Source organism: Acanthisitta chloris, unplaced genomic scaffold, assembly GCF_000695815.1.
Source record: "Acanthisitta chloris isolate BGI_N310 unplaced genomic scaffold, ASM69581v1 scaffold6274, whole genome shotgun sequence".
In the NCBI taxonomy this organism is placed as follows: Eukaryota; Metazoa; Chordata; class Aves; order Passeriformes; family Acanthisittidae; genus Acanthisitta; species Acanthisitta chloris.
Window position 1 is genome coordinate 71,284 of NW_008667616.1, and position 11,546 is coordinate 82,829.

The window sequence follows — 11,546 nt, forward strand, 5'->3', positions numbered from 1 at the left end:
CAACCAGCAGCAGGACAAGAGGGCACAGACTCAAGCTCTGCCAGGGAAGGTTTAGGTTGGATATCAGGAAGGGATTTTTTATGGAGAGAGTGCTCAGACATTGGAATGTGCTGCCCAGGGAGGTGGTGGATTCACCATCCCTGGAGGTTTTCAAGCTGAGACTGGATGTGGCACTTAGTGCCATGGTCTAGTAACCATGGTAGGGTTGGACGTGATGATCTTGAAGGTCTTTTCCAAGACCTTTATGATTGTATGAAACTAAAGTGTTAGGGCAGAAACCTCAGTGTCCTATCCAAGGGTCAGTATTTCCTTCTCTCAGCTGTGGAAGTGGGAATGGGGAAGAGTTGAGTCACTTGGCCAGAATCTCAGAGGTCAATAGCATTTCTAGGAATAGGAATGAGATCTTTTGGTTCTACTCAATTTTATGAATTTATATGTGGGTGTTTTAGTAGGGGTTTAGCAATGTTTTCAGTGTTCTTATAGTAGTGGAATGTAGTGAGAGAGCAGCCAAGGCAGCAGCTCTTAGCTGCAGTGCACCTGTGTTTAAGCCTGTATAAAATAAGAAATAATAAAACCTAAACTTTGAGGGCTTGATCTGAGACACGTCAGTACTTTATTATCTTTACAAGCCTTGAAGTGTCCCAACTTGCGCACCCAAAGGGATAAATGAAAAGAGTTGGGGAAATGGTGCAGAATGAAGTCCTATCACCTACACTAAAATCATTTACACACCAAATTTCATGACTGTGTTTTCACATTCAATTGTAGCATTGATGAATAGGATAACAATAGTTACTTGCTAGATGCCAAGTTAGGAAAGCAATACTGAGGCACAGAGTTGAAAACAATGCTATATATCAGCCTTAGTTTTTATGCTAATCTGAGTTAAGTAGTGGAATCTGCCACATTTGCTTACGTGTGACAAGCTGTAGCTGAGCTGAAGACCCTCAAGCACTGTATGAAAGAATAATTGATATTTTTGCTTTTCAAAAAAGTCCAAACCTGAAGTCTTTGGGAATCCAACATCTGTTTGGAAAAGGGATTGAAGAGGTTGCCCCTCAACCTTGTCCCCTGCAGGTTGGGATGGGAGAGGAAAACAGGGTTTTATTCATCTTACTTTCTCAGTTTTCCAAGTTACAGTCTCCAGCTGTTTCCATCAACTTTGTTTTCTAAAAAAAAAAGTAAAAAAAAAGTAAAAAAGACCTCTGTAGAGCTTTTTAGCTTTCTTTAAGTGACTCTTTGTTGAAACCTGCATTGCATTTTTCAGCAATTCCAGAGTAGTTTTCTTTCTTCTTTTCCCAAAACAAACATCTCTTACCCAGCTTCTGCTCAGCCTGAAAGAAAAGAAACAAAAGCAAAATAAAAACAGTGGGCTGGGGGTGAAGGGAGAGGAACGGTCTACAACAAAAAAATGTGGCCATGCAATGTCAGACCTCGAGTGTCTATTGCAAGTGACAAGTGAAAGCCTATCTGCAGGCAAACAGCCAGGGCCCCTTCCACTTTGCCTAAAATCAACAACGTTTTACATAACTTTCCCAGATAAAGACTGATCATAGCACTTAGCAGTTAGGGACTGATGGCTGGTATTTTAAGTGGCATTCAGCACATACTGTGCATCCCACTTGCAGGGCGAGTTCTCCCAAGTATCTCTGTTCCCAGTAGTGCATTTACTCACATGGATTGTACAACATATAGAAACTGGCTTAGTAGTGCATTTGGATTGTACAACATATAGAAACTGGCTGCTCTCCTTACTTGCCTCCTTTTTAATAGGAGCAGAAACCCCTGCAAATGCTGGGGATCAATTAGTAGTCTTTGATGAGATAGCTGAAATAGTTGTCAGTGCTGTTGCTTCCTCACTTTCTTTGCAGATCAGGGAAGTGAAACTCCTGGGTGTTTTTTGTAAGGTGTCTGGCAGTAACTGTCTGAAGTAGAGGGGGATACTCTGCATTGGTGCCTTTTTTGTTTTGAAAGTCCAGCTCATGTATCGGGGCCATGTGGCAGGAGGTAAAGCAGCAAACGATGTTTATAGGCAACTGATATTCCAGTGTTAAGGCCAAATTATGAGTACCTTTAGGTAAGAATTTGAATACAGTCTTTAATGCTTTGTCTTGTCTTGTTTTGTTTGTTTGGGGTTTTTTTTGGTGGTTTTTTTTTCTGTTTTCTTTTTTTTTTTAAATGCTTCATATTAGTGTAACTATCATCAGTAGGGGTGTTTAAACAGTTGGAGATAAAATGCCAGGTTTTATACAACCAACTTTTATTCATATTGGAGATAGACCTATTCTTGTCTCCTGAAACATTTCCTGTTTTTCAGTCACTTATAATTTTGTGAAACATTTACCATTTTAATGGTAATGGTCTGTTTTGGACATTTCTCCTGGCAAAATTCTGTAAAGTGGTTAGATGTTGCTGAGAATGTGAGGAGTTTCAAATCAAAGTCCACAACAGGAATTTGAGGGGAGAAACTATGGCTGGCTGGGTGGCTCTAAGTCTGCAAAGGGTACTATATCTATATGAGAAAAAGTGGGACTGGCCAAGGAAAAAGATAAGCACCCCACATGGCTGAGAGAATTACAAAGAGGTTGGTGGAAAAATAAGCCAGGGAATCATGGTGTGTGTCCCAGCTCCCTAGTAGTGGTGTCTGACACCTATCACCATTTTCTGCCATGCCATTAGCCAACCAGCAGAGATCTGTGCAGTGCATTTTAAAGCCCATGTGGATGGCAGCACAATGTCAAACATGGGAATTTGTTTGTCTCCTTGAAAAACAAGCAAAATAAATGCCAATTGAAGAAAATCTTGTCAAGGCTGAAAACTTTAGCACTTCTTGTGTTTATGCAAATTGTCTTTCATGACAAGGTTCATTCTATAATCAGGACTGAAAGTTCCAAGAACTGATCATGGTTAAAGAGAGTATAAGACCCATTCCCACTTCACTGGTCCCAGAAATGGGAAAGAGAGTACAGAGAACAGAGTTTGGTAAGAAAGCATATGGCAAGAGAGTGATGTTCTACCCTGGAGAGCTGGATACTGTCCCTTTTTCTGTCAAACAGCTCCCATGTGGTGATAGCTGAGTCACTTGAGCCAATCTTTTCAGAAGCTGTCAATAATTTTACATTGCTTTTATTCTTAGTGCAGGACTTGTGGGTGTGCTGAACTTTCTCAGCTGCAGCTGAAGTGTAAGAAAGCATATGGCAAGAGAGTGATGTTCTACCCTGGAGAGCTGGATACTGTCCCTTTTTCTGTCAAACAGCTCCCATGTGGTGATAGCTGAGTCACTTGAGCCAATCTTTTCAGAAGCTGTCAATAATTTTACATTGCTTTTATTCTTAGTGCAGGACTTGTGGGTGTGCTGAACTTTCTCAGCTGCAGCTGAAGTCAGGGGAAGCTGTGCTCTGAACACAAAATAGTATTCCAAAAACCTGGTTCAGGAAATTTAAAATCGTGTCCTACATGGTTGTGTTTGGTCTTAATATTCCTGAGACCCACCAGCTTTCAGCATGAAGGGATATTGCCAAGCCCTCTCACTTCAAAGTGGTGTTGTGCAGGAAGCTCTCTGTTGTGGCAATGAGGGACACTGTCTTCAGAGCAGGTTTTGAACAGCATGCAGGAAATAGGGCAAGCATAAGTTGTGTTAAATTGCAAGAAAACAAAAGGCAGAATAACCTGCTTATTTCACTAACACACCATATTTTCTGTGCAGTGTGGATACACTAAAGACGTGTCTGTATATAGGATTTGCAGAATCCTGCACATGGGTCACAATACTCCATGAAGTGCTACAGACTTGAGGGAGTGGCTGGAAAGCTGCCCAGAAGAAAAAGACCTTGGAGTGTTGGTCAACAACTAGCTGAGCATGAGTTGGCAGTGTACCCAGGTGGCCAAGAAGGCCAATGACATCCTAGTTTGTATCAGAAATAGCGTGGTCAGCAGGACTAGGGAAGTGATTGCTCCTCTGTACTTGTCACTGGTGAGGCCACACCTCCAATCCTGGGTTCAGATTTGGGCCCTACAAGAAAGACATTGAGGCACTGGACCAAGTCCATAGAAGGGTAACAAACCTAGTGAAGGGTCTGGAGCACAAGTCTTATGAGGAATAGCTGAGGGAGCTATAGATGTGCTGGGAGCCTGAAGAAAAGGAGGATGAGGGGGGACCTTATCACTCTCAACATCTACCTGAAAGGAGATTGTTGTGAGGTGGGGTCAGTCACTTCTCCCAGGAAACAAGTGGCAGAATGAGAAGAAATGGCCTCAAGTTGAACCAGAGGAGGTTTAGATTGGGTATTAGGAAAACTTTCTTCACTGAAAGGGTTGTCAAGCACTGGAACAGGCTGTCCAGGGATGTGGTAGTGCCACCACCCCTGAAAGTATTTAAATGATGTGTAGATGAGGCACTTCAAGACACGAATTAATGGTGAACATGGTGGTGTTGCTAAATTGACAATTGGATTCGATTATCTGAAAGGTCTTTCTGAACCTTAACAATTCCATTATTCTATGATTCTGTGTCTTGCCATCTACAAATTCCCACCAGCACTCTGCCCTGTGCTACTGACTCCTGCACGATTACCTGACGACTTCACTGTCTTGTCAGAAACCTTCTTGAACTGCAGCTCTTTCAGTGTTACAGCAATAGACATGTTAGAAACATAACTGACTGCTGATCTCAATGCACTGTTTAGGGGTAAATAGAGCAATACGATCACTTCCCGTGGTGACTGGGTGTAAACTTATGTGAGCTGGGTAAAAATGTCAGTAAAACCCCTGGGTCATAGGATTGTTCCAGCTAGGAAGAGAAATTGATGTTTTCTGAAATTAGGTCTCTCTGATGCAATCTTATTTAATTGCAAAGAAAGTACAAAGCTCTCTTTTTCTTCACACAGCAAGAACAGAAGAAGAGGCATGGCCTCTGTTTACAGCTCATGTCTATTTTCCATTAAACACTTAATATAAAAGCTCTTTTTCCCTTTTCTCTTAGCTTTTCTTGGAGGCACATTCCTGGCCTTTTTTATGTCTGTGTTGTTGGCTTTTTCCCTGCCACCATCTGTCTCTTCCTTTGATCTTTTTGTCTCTCTCTTATAGACACCCAACTGATCACAAAACAATAGTTAGTAAAACCCTTCCTTCCATGTGTCTTGCAGGTGCTCTTGTTTTGGACAGTGGCATGTGCTGGTGTTTGAAGGAAAGCTTCAGTACATCCAGCTACCTGCTCCCATAATGAATTTAACTGTTGCTTACAGCGGAGGATTGTAAGGGTAGTATTCATCCTGATTTAGAGAGATTTTACCCCAAGGGCTAATGAAGCTGTTGGTGAGAAATCAACTGTTTCTCAGCAGCATTGAGAAACATTGAAAGCACAGCACTTGAGGCTTTACCAGGGAGAAAAAAGTTCCTTTCATCTTCTGGCTACAGTCTCTGTCCTTCGTCTTGTTATAAACTTGATGCTCTTTCTCATAGCTGGTGTGACTTAGAGGTTTGAAGAAATGTACTTCATGCATTTAAGCATTGCTATACTTCTTTTTCATTCACTGCAATGTAATATTTATTTGCCTGAGTTGTCTGAGAAAATCATATCTAAGTGTAATACATTGTTTCTCAGCAGCACTACTTCTCCTAGGTGGCTCTTGAATTTTATCCAGTGAATTATGGAATCACAGAATTTCTGGCTATAACTTCCATTACTGATTTTTCAGGTAAGCAGCAATGAAGTCTCAACAAGAAGTCTTGAGGGCAAAGAAGAGAGACTTCAGGACATTGGGATGTCTGTAAGTAATGTGCTTGCCTTGTACAGGTTGTTTTTTCTGAAGTTCCTTGCTGGGGTAAGGAGGGAGTAACATGGCACTGCTTTGATAACTTTTACAATGCAGGCTGGAAATGGTCTGCTCACTCCAGCAATAGTCATAAGTGAGAACAAGTGAAAAATGAAGGGAACTCTTGTCTAAAGTTCATGCAGTCTTTTATTAAAACATGCTAGGATTTTAAAAGTTTTTGATAGTAAAAAAATAGAATAATGTTAGATCCTTTCAAAGGCAAGATATACAAAGTGTCTTCTGGTGCAGCACCAAGGCAAATTACTAATCTGAAAAGAAAATCTGTGTTCCATGTACAAAGAGCATACAGCAATCACCAAAATTAAGTCTTCTTCATTTCCTCAAAATAGAAAAATCAGACTGAAAATATTACAACTTTTCTTTGGACTAGCCTGGCATCCAATACTTTAGTAGATTTGGCAAATTCTTTCTTTCCATTTAAATTTGAAAGTTCATCAGGCTTAGGTTTCTGATTTGAGACCAAAACACTCCTGGCATTCCTTTGCTTATAGAAGAATCTCATATTTGATTAGAAAGTGCAAAACAAAACATAGAGATGATGAAGATTTCAAAACATTTCTTTCAAATAAGAGGTTTAATCCCTCCAGGAGCTGATTCCTCATGTACAAAAAGCGTGACAGTATTCCAGTACCCTCTGCAAGCTCAGTGCTCAGGGGTGTGCTGGGTATTGAGCTTTTAGGCTAAACTCAGGATATTTTAGGGCACAGTTGGTTTTATTATTTTTCTGGTTTAGCAACTTGAGTTCTTCTGGAGTCCACACTTTTCAAAAGGAACATTATCAAAATGGAAGTTTTTTGGAAGAAAAATGCAAGAATGATTCAATCCGGAAAATTTTCCATATACTGAAAGATTGAAGAAAAAGTTAACAGATCTCTATCTTGGTCTCAAAATACTTCTGTAAGGAAATTAATTTTTTTTCTGAGATGACTTTAGTTATACGACAGCAGAAGTAGGATTCAGCTCTGGAATCCAAACCTAGAGAAGATTATGCTGGGAAAATGATGCATGTTTTTAATAGCAGCATTCTCATGATGAATCCTTATTACTAGGTGTCTTAGAAGTCAAGAATGTTTGTTGTTCCAACCATTGCATGTTGGCAGCAGTGGGTAGAGCCATGTACAGGAATGACTGGTAGAGACATTGGCCAGAAAACCAACTAATAAGGTAGCTGCAGACAGATTTTGCAGCCTGACTTTGTTGCTGCTGCCTTCTCTTGTGCTTCCCCTTACTTCCTTCCACCTATCTTCCCTTCTATTAGCTCCACTTACTGCCTCTGGCCCTCCATGCATTGTTTCCTGGCCAACATGATCCTTTGCTTCTGCTCTGGCTTTGTCTCCTCACATTCTGCACCCCCAGTAGCCCCATGACCGACTTAGGTAATTCTTTTGGCTTATATTGATTGGGGTGCTACTCAGTAATGCTCCTCAAGCTGCAGTGTCAGATGTCCCTCTAGGCAGACACAGACCTTGCTGGCAGGAACAGGCAGCCCAGAGAATTGCAAACAGTCTCTTCCATGTCCATCTGAAGGCACAGAACAGTCCTAATGGCAGGATTTAAACTACATCAGCAATTCCCATAGCTCTCTTCTACCATCAGTTTCAGACTGCAGCTGAATCATGTGCAGAAAATATTCTTATTGGTTCTGAATTAGATATGAACAGATTGATTATGGGCACATGTGGATTTGATGGATAAATAACAATGGTATCTGTGGCTGAAGATCAAGGGAGGTGGTTTAAGGTTATTGCTATTTTCTTCCAGCTGTCCATGGCTATTTAGAAACCTCCACAAAATTACCTTCCAGAAATCTCTTTGTGGGAGAGAGAAGGGGTATCCAGGAACAGACACACAATATATTCTGCCATATCTAGTGCAAAATAAGGGATTTTTCCCACTTTTATTTTAAATAAGGACATTGAAAACAAATGGATATATGAAAAGAAACTACCTTTTGTGAGGTTTCAGCTTTGATAAACCCACATTACAGAATCCAGGTCTTTCACCCTATAGTGAGACCTGATATAACTTCAGCATTTCCACTGTTTTTCTAGAGAAAAAAAATCAAGAATTAAGGACTTGGCAATACAAACACATGACTTTAAAATGTGTGTGTTATTAGCATGAGAGTTCTTTTGGCAGGCCTGTTCTTAGTATGCCTGCTCTAGTGTTTTACTGTCTCTCTGCTGCTGTAAACAAATCTGAAAGGGGAGGAAGATTTAGAAATTAATTAATGAGTGTGAATGCCGCAGAAAGGAAATGAAGATGAATGGCTATTGACCCTGCCCTCCCTTATTAGACAGCAATTAATTTTTCAATTGATAAAACCACTTCATCCTATCAGATACCCATGATGGAATTAGGCAGTCAACACCTGAGGGCCCATATTTCCCAATAACACCCACAGGGCAAGTCTTTTCCAGCCATCCATGAGTCTTGTCTGGCTCTCTCCATCCTGGATCCCTCCACTGTGGCCTTAGGATTAGCCTTTCCCTTAATTGTCCATCTGGGTGACGTTGAAGTGTGTTGGCACTTTTGTTGTCTCTGCTTGATTTTGAAATAGAGAAAGTGGAAGGCTGGGTCTTGGAGCCAAAACTCTATGAAAAGTGGATTTTCATCTCAAGAGCAGCATTGCAACTGATTTCCACTACATAATGAAGGACAATCACAACATCGTGTATGCTTTGTCTGGAGTTGATTCTCCAGCTGTTGAAACAGTATCTTTTTTCATTAAATTAAACCAAACTGTAGCCAGCATCAACATCAAGCTCCAAAAATGTAATGCTTAAGTCTTTTAGGCCAGCTGCTGATCTCTGAAACACTGGTGTGAATCTAGAGGAATTCCAGTTTTACACTGATGTATGTGAGATCAAGGAGCTTATTTCGGGCTAGTGATCTGCTTTCACAGGTGTGCCTTGTTTTAAGGTGCCATCAAACTAACTTCCTCCATCATTCTAAAGCTGTTGAAGATTAAAGATAAACATTACTGGTAAACCAAGAAATGAAGAAAAAAGATGTGGGAAAAAAGTTAACTTTCTTTCTTTGTTTAATACTAGTTAAGGAAAAAACATTTCTGGAAAATTTCCTTTTTATCAGTCATAGCAAAATCAAAATAAGCTGGCAGAGTTCAATGCAAAATGTTATTTCTTAGACAGAAAAACATTCACACAAACTTAATGATGGAAAATCAAAGAGCTGTGCATTGTTCACTCTTTTTTTGCCATCATGTGTAAATCTCAGGTTAAAGACAACTGATATAAAGTTTGTTCCATTGCACTCCCTGTTATCTTAGCTTGGTGTTTCTATGAGAACTCCTTGGGGGACTTGGTGAGAAACCATTGTTCTGGTGGGTTTTTTTTGTCAATGCCAGACACTCAGCAACTGAAGCTGGGAGAATACAATTAAATTAAACTGAAAAAATGTATATGCAGATGGGAAGAATGGAGGGCTCTGTGTTTACACTACTATACCTCAAATATAGCTGAAGGGAATTTTCCAACAATTTCCACATACCATGCACAGTTCATCTCTGGACTGGAACCAAACATGGAAAGGAATATTCCCCAAAGGAGTATTTGGGAGGGGTTTGAATAAAATGTGGAAATGGAGAGCAATTATAGAAATCTGCCCATAAACAGAACATTTGCATCCTATATTGAATGAAATACTGCCTTAAGGGTGTACTTTTTCAGTACACAATAGCATTTAAAGTGAAGCACCCATGTAGCACTGTGCCTGCCTCATGTCCTCTGTGTTTGCACCCAACCCAAAGCACCTACAGCAGATGGCTTAGCATGTTTGCAGGCAGAGCTGCACCATCCCAGTTGCAATTCCCAGGTATGTGCTGACTGCTGGAGCCATCTGGGGAGACATGTCTGAAATATGATACAGCACCATGAAAAAATGTGTGTTACAGGCTTGGCTTGCATTCATCACCCAAACCGTAGCTCACTGGCCAAGAGTCTCACTCCTTGCTTACTGTCCAAGATCATGCTTGGGCATTGCATGTGGGGACAGTGATGCTCCTGGTGATCATCACCTTTGGCAACAGGCATTTAGAGCTTTCCTGCCAGTTTACCCAGGCTTGGAGAAAGCAGCACACATCCCATGCACAGAACAGCACTGGGTGAAGAAAAGGACATTCATATGTCCCCAGTCTAAAACTGATCCACCTCAGCTGGGGAGACTTGGAAAAAGGAAAAATAACTTTCTATGTTCTTTATAGAAGAAAATCCCCCTTTTTCTTACTAGATTTTCATCAGTACAGTCTACATAATACAATTATGTATTTATGCATCAGCTTTTCCATTTTCTGCCATTTCAATAAAAACAAGCAAACAATGGAATAACTTAAGCCTTTAGTATTAGTAATTTAGTAACTTTTCCAGACAGACCCCAACATGTGGCAAGACAGCTTCGTATTTTGCCTCAATGATTTGCCTTTCTTCTTAAATGGTGAGATTTTTATCTGTTTCATAATATGAGAAAAAGAGGAACTCATCCTCCCTCCTCATTCATTTTGACCCTAAAATCTTTTCTTACCTTTTGATTTAGCAACATGATATGAAATTCCTGAGGTTTGAATCCACAAACAGTGTCGTTGGTTTCAGCATGAATTATGCATTGCACGTTTGTATGTATAAATAGCAACACTATAACCAAAATGCTTTGTGGGCCAAAACCTTTTAAGTAACAGAATGAATATAGTGGTCATAAAGCAGTCCAGGATAACATGATATTAGAAATTCAGGCTGAAATTCCCTTCCATGTGCATTAAAAAATTTTACATGTTAAAATAAATTACTCCCTAAGTCATCTTTATTCTGTGTTATTACTCTTCTAATAGAGCCATGCATAGATACCTTGGCTAACCTCATTCTTATTTTTCAGAGATGCATGTGCCAAGAAGAGCTGGCCAAGAGTAAATTCTGCACAACTTACTCTCATTCACAGGGAATAACCTGCCAGCTAGTGATCCAAATGATTCATTTGCAAATGTCAGTGGTTCTGCCCAGGCCTAGTGCTCTATCTGCAGTGTTCTTCTGTTTCTCTTCATATAGGGTCCCCCTTGCCTGGGATAAAACACAACATGCTCCAGATGCAATAGGAAGCACTGACCGAAGAATGAGACCGCACATAAGTAAACTCTGAAAGTAACATGTCAAGGTAGTATTTTTTCTTCAAGTATTTATTATGTATTTGTATTGTAGCACTGCTTAAAGGACAGGGCTACTTTGTGGTAACCATTATGCAGGTTTAATACAAAGCCTAAGCTCCAAGGGCAGGCCTGTCTGCCTCTGCATTTGCATTGACTGGTTTTATATTGACCATTAGCCTTTGGAATATCAAAGCTTCAGAGGAAATCTCACCCACCTCCTTCCTTTTAGGCCTGAAATGTCAAGAGCTTCAATTCAAATTGTCTCCTGTATATTTACTGCTTACTAAACGAGATACAGGAAAGCATTGTAACTCAGGCTGCAAAATTCTACCTTCAAAAGTAAGGAAATGCCAGATTAAATATGTAATAGCAACTCAGTCCTCTTAGGTATTATAAACATCATGATGCAAGGCATAATTTTTCCTTTCCCCTGACAGCTTTGCCTCATTCAGTGCTGGCAAAAAAATCAACGAACTGTGGCTTGATAATCTCTTTGATTCAGGTGGCTGAATGTATGTCATGTGCCTCTTTCACTGCATGCTAGTCAAAATCGTGGG